At 31.9% G+C, this 12,334-nt stretch overlaps 1 pseudogene across 1 annotated transcript; it reads right to left on the bottom strand.

Annotated features, from left to right (window-relative positions):
* Window positions 1-251: 251 nt before the first annotated feature.
* LOC148271567 (octopamine receptor Oamb pseudogene) lies at window positions 252-11,190 on the bottom strand (annotated as a pseudogene). Its single transcript, XR_015825064.1, has 2 exons — window positions 11,007-11,190; window positions 252-1,812 (listed from the first exon to the last, which is right to left on the bottom strand). The product of XR_015825064.1 is annotated as an octopamine receptor Oamb pseudogene (transcript).
* Between the last annotated feature and the right edge of the window lie 1,144 nt (window positions 11,191-12,334).

Raw genomic sequence — 12,334 nt, 5'->3', positions numbered from 1 at the left:
ATCAAATAAATATTTTATAATATATCATAATAAACTCTAACATTGTTCATAATATTATATATTTATTGTATATAATTACAGACATGAATCATGTTATCATATGAATAAGATAAATTATACATTATATTTTGCTAATAACACAGACAATATAATATTGAAACACAGTTTACATTTTGAAAATTTTCTATCTATGTTTCAAATTTTTAACACTTATATAGTAATGGTACACGATAGTTTGACAATAGTTAGTATTTTTAGACTATTCATTTGTAGTTTGTCGAACACAAATTTAACACATTATTTGAAGCGAAATAAGATACGCAGTTTAAAATAATAATTTTCATACGTTGGATCGACCAGATCTTTAGTTGCTGCAGCTATCCGCCTAGCCGGTCTGGCAATTGCTGGGGGAGTATAACCAACAGATTTGCAAGCAGGAAATATTTGACAATTGATTGATTCAACTAATAATATCGTGCGCCATTTTGATGAAATAGAATAAACTTAGATACACACATCAATTTTAAGTATTGCTTGTAAAATTAAACATACTCAGCTTTTGAAGATACTTCAAACCCCTTCATCATTACAAAACTACAATCCTTGTCACAGTCATTTTGGGCTTCTTGGATTAAAGAAGAATTTTTTTCTCCCGATGAGACAGAATTATCTATAATACCGTCCGCATCCTTTTTATAGTTCAAGCTATTCTTCGATGATGATAGTTCAATTTTTTCTTCAATTTTAAGCATCGTCGAAGAAACATCCTTCAACATGAGGTTTTGAATCTTTTTCTGCTGTTTCGTATCGGTCGGAGAAGGAAGTTGTTCAGAAAATACAAACGGTTCTCTTTTCCCTTTGAATTCTTCGTAATGATCCGAATTCTTAGAAGTGCCAGTGTATTTCAGAACTGTTTGGTTGTACTGGTGCTTTTGCTCTTTTAAAGATCGTCCAGAAGTTTCCCTTCTGGATTTACTGTTCCATTTAAAGGAGCCGTTAGCCACGTGCCCGTTGGATTTGTCACAGAGATGCGCATTATCCGTACGTCACCTGGAGTCTGATCCTTCGGCCGCCGGGTCCGAATCTTCCCCTAAAGAATTTCCCGGAGCTTGAGGGTTGTAACTGGGACTCCTGCAAGCTCTCATCTGAGAACCGTCGGACCCCCTTCTAGAAGTCCCGCCGGAACTTTGTCGATTACATAGACACCTGCAGATAATTCTCTTAAACGCGAACCTAAAGTCTTTGGAAAACAGGGCGTATATCAGGGGATTTATGGCGGAATTGCAATATCCTAACCAAAAAAGGATGGAAAACACTAAGGGGTGAATACATTCTTCACAAAAAGCTCTAATAACATACATAGTGAAGAACGGCAACCAGCAGAAAATGAAACCTCCTACAATTATTGCTAAAGTTTTGGCTGCCTTGGTTTCCATTCTAAACCTTTTGACTTGCGCTTTTATATTTCTTTTTCCCATTTTTCTCTGCGCTTTTGGTTTTGTGGGGTCTTCGAAAAGGGCTGACGAAGGAGAAGGACTGAGTTCCCTTTCTTGCGTAACTGAACTGGAATCACAGCTGGAAGATCTTCGGGAATTTCTGGATCCTGACATTCTCTGTCCGGTGACCCTGAGGTGGTTGTCTCTGCCCCTGTAGAGGGTGGACGAAGTTAGCTCTTGTCCAGCGGGAGAACAGTAGTGGACTGCGTATAGAGCCGGTGGACTTCCTGGACTTCTAGCTGGACAAATCTGCTCGCTGGACGGATATGAAACAGATATCTTAATTTTCTCGTGGCTCCTTCGCTGATTTGAGTATCTGAAATGAAAAATTAATTTGAGTATTAATAAATATTAGTTTTAAGGGGCAGTAAATGCATGTATCATATCAACTGCTAGAAAAAATATCGAATTTAAACACCGTGATAAAAGTTCACGTAATAAAGGTATTCATTCCCTAAATGTTATAGAAATATATTTATGTTAAATCGCATGTTCTTTTTATGACAGTAAAATTACTTTGCGTTGTAAAAATAAACCTCTTAATGTTTTTTTCTTACAAAAATAGGATAACCATTCGATACCAGATTTTATTATTTGGTTTAACTTTTTATTAATGACGTATAGATTTAACAACTTTTCATTGCCTTTTTCTCTCACTTAATGTATTCTCTATTTCAGTTTTGCGTTTGAAACAAAAAGCAGTAATAAATACAACATGCCTTCTTAGTCTTGTCGTGACCGCTGTAGTCAGACTAGCGGTAGGTTGAATTGAGCTTTATGTAATGTAATGCATTTTAATTCATATTTGAATGAAATTATTTTTAACAACTAGTTTAATATAAACTCAAAATTATAACATATATTTAGATATTTTTTAAATAATTCAAATATATTATTTATTCAGACACTTTCTGCATAAATGATTTTCATTTTTAAAGAAAACCATCGCCATCCCACGAAATGGTGCGATAGACTCAGCATCCCTTATCTCTAATGATATATTTTTTTATGTTTTTTTTAATTTCATTTGTTTTATTACTTTTTTTGTTTTTTTTTTACAATATACATAAGACGTTAAACAGAATATTAAAAGAATAAAGAATAATTATATAGTAATGAAACACATATTAATAGTAAAAATAGTAAAAAAAAAAACCTACAAAGACATGGCGTGTTCGTGGGTATATAAGTAAATGTTAATGAATTTTGGCTCCTATAATAAATAGACGGTTATAATATTTTAATGTAACATAAGAAAGAAAAAATTAAATATTCTATAATAGATTATATTGTATTTATTTTATAGTAATTAAAAATAGAAATAAAATATATAGAAAAACATAAAAATATTCCTTATTATTAAAGGGCAACAAAATATATCATAGAAAAAAAGAGTTCATATATTTAGTTCAAATCCAAGATAGTGCGTGTTTTTTAAATAGAGGAAAATTTTGAAAGTTTGGAATCAATGAAATGTTATCAGTAAAAAAGGAATTTAAACTTTTTGAGTTTATAAAATATGCATGTCTCTGTGCGAGCCTCGTTTTTCAATGTGGTATTTCTAACACTCGATTCCTTCTTTGATTTGATCTATTGGAATTACTTTGGTTATTCTAAATATATTTTGGTTCTGAAATATATTTTTAACATTGAAAACAATATATTTGTCTTATGACTAAAAGTTTAGCTTCTTGGAACATTTGGAAAGAGGGAAAAGTGCGATTTTTGTGAAGCATATTTTTTATATAAATTTTGCTTTAAAAAAATCGCACTTTTTTCGCACAAACAGTTTCTAATGGTTTAATATGGTTGATGAAAGTAATAATAAGTAATTTCACCCAAAACGTCAGTAAAAAAACTCAATGTATAAATAAAGTGATTTTTATCTGGATGTGACCATTCTATATCAATGACATAAATTACCAGAATTGTATACTTAGAATAAATAAGTAATAAAATTACAATACTTAAAACAAAAATAAAAATGGAAATGGATGAGATAAACAAAAACTGCAAATGGTGAATGGTGAATGAACTGTTAAAAATTGCAGATAAAATACTCATAAGAGGGAATTAAAAATCAAAGTCAAAACTGGAACAATAATTATTTGCGTCACAACGTCACTACTCTGAAAAAACACTTGAAATTAGGATTCAGCTTTTGAAGATCATTGAAAAATAATTGGATCGCGGGTCAGAATATTCGCCGAAGTTTTTTGCGCTTCGGAGCTTATAAATCAGTTATAGTTCTTGATATTTGACCAACCATAATGAATTCCACTTAAATTGGAACATTTTTTAAGAGCTTGTAGGGAAGTATTTCTGTTCTTGTGAAGATCGCAATTATTTTTCTTCAAAACCATGGAATTTGAAAATAAATGAAATTTTAGCATTTCGAAATATTCAATGTAGTTAATGTGAATAACTTAGTAAAGAAAATACAAGATTGCCTAACGGACATGAAACAAGATATTAATTAAAAACAGACGGTACCTACAATAAATTTACGAGTTAAATATTTGAGGTTCACTTAAGCTACATCTTGGAATTGGCGGTGCCAAATTTTATGGAGATTATATACATGCCATCAGTGCATAGAGAAAATTAATGTGATTTTTTAATTATGATTTATTATTATTTTATTTATGAACGTTCACAGGGCTTTTACATAGACAAATCATTGCGTTCACAAAAAAAAAAATATACTAGCAGGTACCAGTCGGCTATTGGCAGAAGGAAATTGGATACAAAAAATGTTTTCTTAAGCGCGGTAAAATAAAAGCATTTAATTTCATGGCAAGGTTTCTTGAAAATGTTTATAAAATTTAATTAAAATTATTTTAATAAAAACGAACCACTTTATTATATGATTTATTTATTATTCAACTCAATCTTTTGTAAATGATTATTCTAAGTAAACAATTTGTTGTAAATGCCACGGTCAAAAATGGCTTAGTAAATTAGTTTTTATAATACATTTTTACTATGTTTTTACTACATTTTTACTATATTTTTAATACATTTTTACCATGTTTAACTCCATTTTTTACTTTGTTTTTCACTATTTCCTTTATTATAACAGTTTCTACATATTTATAACTGTTTTTTTATATTTTTCGACTGTATTAGAACGGGGTAAATAACTCTAGTTAGGCAGTCCAAGCAACTTTGTATAAATTTTAATTTTGTGTATGTAATATAACGATAATAAATAAATAAATAATAAATTAGTACACTAGAGTTTAAATCCGATCAATATATTCAAATTTGTAAAAAACATCCCCATTTTTTAATGTACTTTTGTGAGGAGTGAGAAAAGTGTCCAACTTCTAGTATAAAAAAAAATACACCAAATGTATCATAAAATTACAAATATCATATTATATTCACATAAGATGGATATCACTTTAGAAAAAAAAACTAAAGGGTGACTTTACGCAGAAATCTACTAATATCTTTGCTTTGCATTGTATTTAGATAATATCAAAAACTAAGATAAATAAATAAATGCAAAAAAAATCAATCGCAAAATAAACATTACCACCAGTTTCGCAGAGCACGAGAATTTCTCTAAAACGTAGACAATATTAACGTTATTTATTAATGCATATTATGTGATAAATCATTGAAAAAAAGAAGATTAAACATTTAAATGAACTTGAAGCATCTTTATTTACTGTGCACTGCTGATTAAGATATGAGAACGAGGTATTGAAAAATAACATAGGCAGCGTTTTAGAATACAAATTTAAAGTATAAACAAGAAATATCTGTGAATTTTAATAAATATTTTCCAGACTATTGAGGTTACGTTTTACAAATCTACCTAGCTTTACTTTTTACTTGGAATTTAAGTTTCAATAGTTATAAAAACTGTATTACAATTGACACAAACTTATTCACCTCTGCGCAAACGTCGTGAAATAGTTGATATAATTTAACTATAAAAAATCTTCTAATCAAAAATCAAAAGGCCTCTGGTTCAATTGACTGTCCTGAACTACTATGCAAATTTTTATTAATGTTCCTCCAAAAGTTCTAAGGAATAATCTTCTTCTTAATATTCCTCTCATTCCATCTTATTATAGGCAAAATTAATATTTATGGTGAGCTTTTAATAATTTTAATGTTATAACGAAATCATTAAACATATAATTATTTGCGAATACTCAAAATGACGTGCGGCGTTTGCTTTCGAAATACTTTGTTGTGTTTATTCTTTTCTTTTGAATTTAAATAAGATTACTGTTCATTTTATGTTTAAAAACATTTTGAAAATTATTGTTATGTTATTAGTGAAAACCTATAATTGGTTCATTAGTAATTTGTTTTGTTTTATAAAAGCTTTAAATATCTGTAGGTTATCCGAATAAATAATAAAAGAATCAGAAAATAAAACAAACACAATTAAGAAGAAAGGCGGTCTGACTTATTGTCATACGAATTACCTCCCGTATTTTCTCCCTGGATTATTGCACAAGAGCAGTGATTTATATTATACAATGAAAATATTTACTATTGGCGAGTCACCGTGGTTAGGAGCCAGGACCATCCAAAAAACGTCCAGTTTTATCTGCCGTCTTCGGACGTATGGTATAAAAATCTGATAAATAATTTTGAAAAACAGAAACGCTACTAACAAAAAGAAGTTTGTTTGGATACTCTTTGTAAAACAATCAACCGATTTGGTTGTGTTTTGGGATCAGAAAACGGGACAACGAAGCGTCAATTTTATCGATTTTAGTTGGGTGAAGCAGAAATTCCCAGACATCACCTAACTTCTTAAACCTTTAGCCAAAGTGCTTATTAAAATATACACGAATGAGCTTTTTTTTTACTCGTGCTCCTATAAAACTCATAAGCGGCGAGCTCAGTTATTAATTACTGGAACTCCTAAGTACGTCTCTATTTTTTCTCTATATATGACAGTAATTAGTTTGCACAGAAAAGTGCATTCTTTTGGCTGATTCGTTTGTTTTGGAGCGAATCCCCGTCGTCCTGATAAATGACATGTAAGGCAAGTTTTAAACATATTTCACTAAAGTTCAATGAATTATTTTGAATGAACATATATTGTCAGATAATACCTCTTTTTCTTTTCCACATTCACTCCTAAGTGGAGCATGTGGACTTCACCAATTGCCCCCAGGAGACCCTATCGCCAGCCAGCACTCGCCTCCTCCCAAGCCAATCCAGCGGCTTTTAGTTCCGCTGAATAAAGTGGAAAGATCGTCATCGACGGCCTTCCAGGATGGCGTAAGCTCGTAGGTTTCAAGAAAAGGCAACTTAGATTTAGATTCTCTTGAGGCATGCGCAGCACGTGTCCAAGCCAAGACCACTGCTGCATCCTCAAGACGCTCGTTATAGGAGGCTGCTGCGTTTGTTCTTAGACTTTAATGTTAGTTATAAAATGAAACCACCTTATACCTAATATTTTTCTCAAGCTCTTACTCTCAAAACTCAGAAGTTTTTTGTTTTGAGCTTTGGTAAGGTGCTAAGATTCGCACCCATATAGGAGTACTGGAATTATACAAGAGTTGAATGATTGATATTTTGTTTTAAACGAGTTTAGACTAGAGTTCCAGACAACACGCATCATGTCAAATGTTGCTCCAGCAATTTCTAGGCGGGTTGCGAGCTGTTTGTACATGCGTCCATCCTTAGATAATATAGAAAACGTTAATTTTTTTTTCTCGATTGGTTATCAGTTTGAAACCCGCTGTTTATAAAAAAATAAGGTTCAATAATTTCTAAGGCATAAAAGATAAAAAAACATTATAAATACTTAAAAAAATCATATAATTCCTTGAATACTCACAGATCAAAACATTTTTTTTTTATTCCCAGTAGTTGATTAATGAAAGGGTAAAGATTTATGAATAGTAATTAAATTGTTACTGGTTATGAATTTACATCAAAAACCAAAATCCTTTGTTCTACTATTCATACAAACGTATTATTACGGAATTACTTCAGTCAGTGGAAGGATTTCCTCGCTTTATTCCCGCATGTTAGTACAGGGCATGTATGCATATCCAGTGTGCTGTATGCTGTATGCAGAATGCAATGTAGGCATGCATGCATGATGCGTGCTTTCACTTAGACATGCCTGAATGTGGAAACACAACACATACACTATTCGGGAGTCGGGACGCTTCCATCACACAATTAGCATAATATTTGCATTCAACATACTAAAACCTTCCGTTTGTCTATTGGGGTACGAATAACCAAATTAAAACAAATTATGAAATATAAAAAAGGGGAGTTATTATTATTAGGATAAGTGTATTACAACGGAGAAAATAAGCAATATGGGGAAAAGAATATGAAAGTCAAGACATTTACAATTAATTTTTAAGCGCAACAGACCGAAGACCCAATTACAGTATATATTTATATAATTTTAGAATTCCCATCGGGAAAAGGGAAATATCACGTTTTTTAAAAATATTTTTTAAGTAATAAAGGTCTTTGAAATACTGTCCAGTAAAAAATATTTTTCGCTAATTGTTAGTAACATAAAAACATTTTTGAATTTCTATTTTCTAACTCTCGCAAAAACGTTCATTTCATTGACCACGCCCCTTATACGTCACGACTCATATTTATTTGTTTCTGGTCATTGAAATTTGTTCAAAACAATATCACAAATCTTGACATCACAACAATCAAGGCCAAGCCCGTCGCGTTTTTCTAGCTACGTATTTTTATTAAATTTCTTTTTTGATTTTATGTAACAAAACATTTCTCCACAATATTCATATTGATTATAAAAATACAATTAATAACTCTTTATCCATTTTATATATATTGAGTTTTTCTACTGCCATTTCTCGGTGGAACTGCATTTTGTGTAATTGATGTAATTTAATATGAGTATCAAACCATTTACCGACTTTTTTATGTCTACCGGTTTTGAGACTTACCTGACTCTTCGTCAGGACATTAATTAAACCAAAATTCAAAATGCACTATACTCTGGAAATGTTTCCCATTATGAGAGCTTTAAAAAAAATTATGTTTCATTGATCAATAATCAAACAACCTTTCAATATAGCCCATTAAACGATGTTCCATTGTTATGGTTACCTTATACCCATTAAACTCTTGTCCCTCCCTTCATAACTCCTTCTTTTTTCAGCTATTTCTCTCACAACAAAAAATATTTTCACAATCACATCACAAAATGTAAGGGTTGTTTATTAAAATGCATGTCGTGTTGGTTTTATTGATTTGTGCAACTATGGTGAAGGTGTATAGTGGGTTTTGCATGTTGGTTTAATTGGTGTCCTAACGAAGAGACAGATACGTCTAGAAACCGGGAGACATAGAAAAGTCGGTTTGTGGTTAAATACAAATATTTAATAACGTTTTGTAAAATCTTTGACCACGATGTTCATTACATTTGCTTACAATGCTTTAAATATTAAAAAAAAATATATATATTGTTCTGTCATTTTAGGGTTGGTTTGCGTATTTCGTATATCTGGCAGTGGAAGGAATTGGCTTTACAAAGTAGGCAATGGGCATTAGCATTTCGTTTTATTGTTGTATTTTTATTGTGGAACTGTAAACTCACAAAAGATGGAATGGTTCTACAAATTGTTTCAATTTCTAACTAATTTCAGTGAGAGATTCTGCTGGATAAAATCATAGTACAAATTTCAAAGCTTCGTTCATTTAATTTACCAAACAACTTTTTCAACTTAATTTTCCCATTATCTGTCGCATTACGGAATTACCACAATCGTGGTTTCAAAATGCGGTAGAACGTAGAATAAAATTATGTATTAATTTATTCAATTACCTAACACCATGATACATATTTATTTAACACGTTATATGGGTTTTAAGTTTAAGATTTTGTTAGCAGGACATCTAGTGACTTTACTAATATGTTCACGGTTAAAACACTATATTGCTCACTTGTTTGTCCTCTTATAGAATATGCATCCGTGATCTGGTCTCCCTTCTATTAGGACCGGATAAATCATATCGAATCGGTGCAACATCGTTTGCTAAGAAAAGTAGCATGGATGATTGGCCTCAAGAGGAGAAACTACACTAACGGAGAAATGGAGTCAATGTTAAAAATCTTAAGTCTTCAAAAACGTAGAAATAACATTAACTACATATTTATATTTAATTTGCTGAATGGCTTAATTGATGTACTATCGTTACTGGAACATGTGGCATTCTATGTTCCAATCCGCCGGTTGCGAAATAATAATGTGCTGTTCCTCGATCAACACAGCGCAAACTATACTTGTCATGTGGGAATTGGATATAAAGCATTACACATGGAGTTCTGGTCCCGACTTCAGAGTCTGTATGGGAGCGAAATATGGACTTGGAAAAACAGGGATGAAAGTAGGCTGAATGCTGTCGAAATGCGATCTCTCGAATGTATGGTAAAACTATGTACGATAGATGCACAAATGTCGAGGTCAGTAAATAATGTAAGGCTGAGATAGGCATTATCGACAAAATCAAGAAAGGAGCTCTGCGCTGGATTGAACTTGTAGAGCGAATGGACAGAAAAAGAACGGCTTAAAATATTAACAATGCAAATGTTGATGCATGCTAAAATAGAGAAAGACTGAAAAAGACATGGTATGACCAAATCCAACAAATACTTGAAGATGAACATATCAAAAATCGGAATAATCGGCGCGCGTGCATGAGAAGATGTATGAATGTAGAGGAAGCCAGATCTATATGCAAATATAGAGTGATGTGGCGTTCTATCCTCTCTGTCAATATTTTCGGGGAAACGGCGTGATGGTTTGTTGTTTTTAATGTTTTCTTACACGCGGTTAAAATTAAGAGCTTTTACATAATTGTACAGCGTAGTTTCTCGAAAATTAAAATAAACTATTTTGAACCAAATCAAAAGTTCTTCTCAATCTAACTAAGCATTTATGAATTGTTATTAACTTATCTAAGTTATAATGAGTTGTGATAAATTTTTGACTTCTGGGAAACCATTTTTTTTAATCATTTAGTGCATTTTGACGCTAAGGGGCTCTACTTTAAAATGTCAGCATAACTCACCGACGACAACCCACGACGTCAAGGGTGGAGTAATTTAAAAAACTTGTCGGTGATGATACGATTCAAAAAAATATTTTAATAAAAAGAAAATTGGCTTAGTATGATATGAACTAATAAAAAAATGAAGAAAACCACCACACTTCCTCATTCCAGCTTGATACATCTTATCATAAATGCCTTTCACTTTTTAAGGTTTTGATTTATCCGATCATTCCGAGTTTTTATTTCCTTCAAAAATAATTGGCATCAATTTTTCTTCCACACTGGCTACAGGACCAAAACCTGATTTATTTCGTTGAAAATACCCATTTTACAAACTAATGTGAATGACACTTTGAAAGAATTACATAGACAGGAGCAAAATGATTTCTCTCTCAAAACAAAAGTCGTCTAATTTGAATATGAGTAAAGTTAGAATCGCTGACAATTTTTTCTATTAAGAGTAAAATTTACCTGTGTAACCTTTCAGGTGAGGCACTTCCTAGTGACGTAGTGGTACTGTGAGCGGACCCCGTACTGAGAGGAGACCCCTGTGGTACCCTGCGCCCTCCACCCGCCGTACCACGCCCTCGGTGTATCCGAAGGGTTAGGCGGTTATCGTCAAACCGATTTCCCACTCCACTGCCTTTACCTTTCCCTGAAAAATAAACATTTGGTCAAATCAGTAATGATTATATGATCATCGTCAACGTCATCGCTCTAATAACGAGGAAACCACAAAAAATCGAAAAAAAAGCGAATTCTATTAATAGTCAGTACGTTGATTTGCCATTACTAATGATATCCATTGCCTTTTGAATACATGGTTATAAAATTATAAAACTTATTTGTGAAACTGATAGTCATTTGGTCGGATACCGGATATTTGGCGAGCTCTTAAGTCGGATATCTGGATATCCGGCCGCCGGATATTGATTTTTAAAAATTTAATTATTAATTTTAAGCAAGCAGCTTAAAGCTGATATGCTTAAATCGATTCAAACGAAAGTTAGTTGTTGGCGGACTTTAACTTTTCCGAAAACAAATCTAGTCCATTTTTAAACCCATTGAGGCTACACATTGAAATCAGCTCTTGAGAAAAGCTTATTATGCATTTTTAACAAATATAAGTGTGACTTTCCTTTTCCCAAACACGGTTGATATCAAAATATCAATTTAGTGGCGCTGATTTCATGAAATTTTCGCTGTTTAATGAAAATTAGGTATCTGCCAAATATTGAGCTACCATACAGTATCCGGCCTGATAATAAAACTATGCCAAATAAACCGGATACTGGATTGTTACAGAAAATCCGTTTTATCTGTATTATTAGTATCAAACCAGAGAGGATAAAACACCACATACGTCTATTTCAACGTTTTTTCCTTGCTTCCTATTTTGTAAAATATTTATCTTTCTTCGATCGTTCCTGATTTTGATTTAATCAGACTTTAAATTTTTAACTTTCCGATTAAGATATTTGACAAAGGGGAAAATTATAAATATCGTTCTACAAAAACAACGAATACGCTTGTATTAAAAACAAGTCCGAGGAAAAAAAAAATGGACTGAAATGAAGATTTCAATATTTAAATCCAACCTGATATGAATTAGTTTCGTTAGAAATATTTGCATAGAATTAGAGTTTACTTTGTGCAGAAGAAGATTCAAGTGCACAGTTGTGGAAATTCAATTATGTGCCTTTTACTAGAATAAGATGTCCTAATGAAGATAAATAGATTATTTCAATCTCACCAATCCAAAAGCAGTAACCTCCAAACGCATAACATAATACTGAAAA

This window comes from Micrasema longulum, unplaced genomic scaffold (assembly GCF_059751315.1).
Source record: "Micrasema longulum isolate JH-2025_06_02 unplaced genomic scaffold, ASM5975131v1 h1tg002788l, whole genome shotgun sequence".
Lineage (NCBI taxonomy): Eukaryota > Metazoa > Arthropoda > Insecta > Trichoptera > Brachycentridae > Micrasema > Micrasema longulum.
Note: the sequence above shows the minus strand (reverse complement) of the source record. Positions and strands in the feature narration are given on the sequence as shown.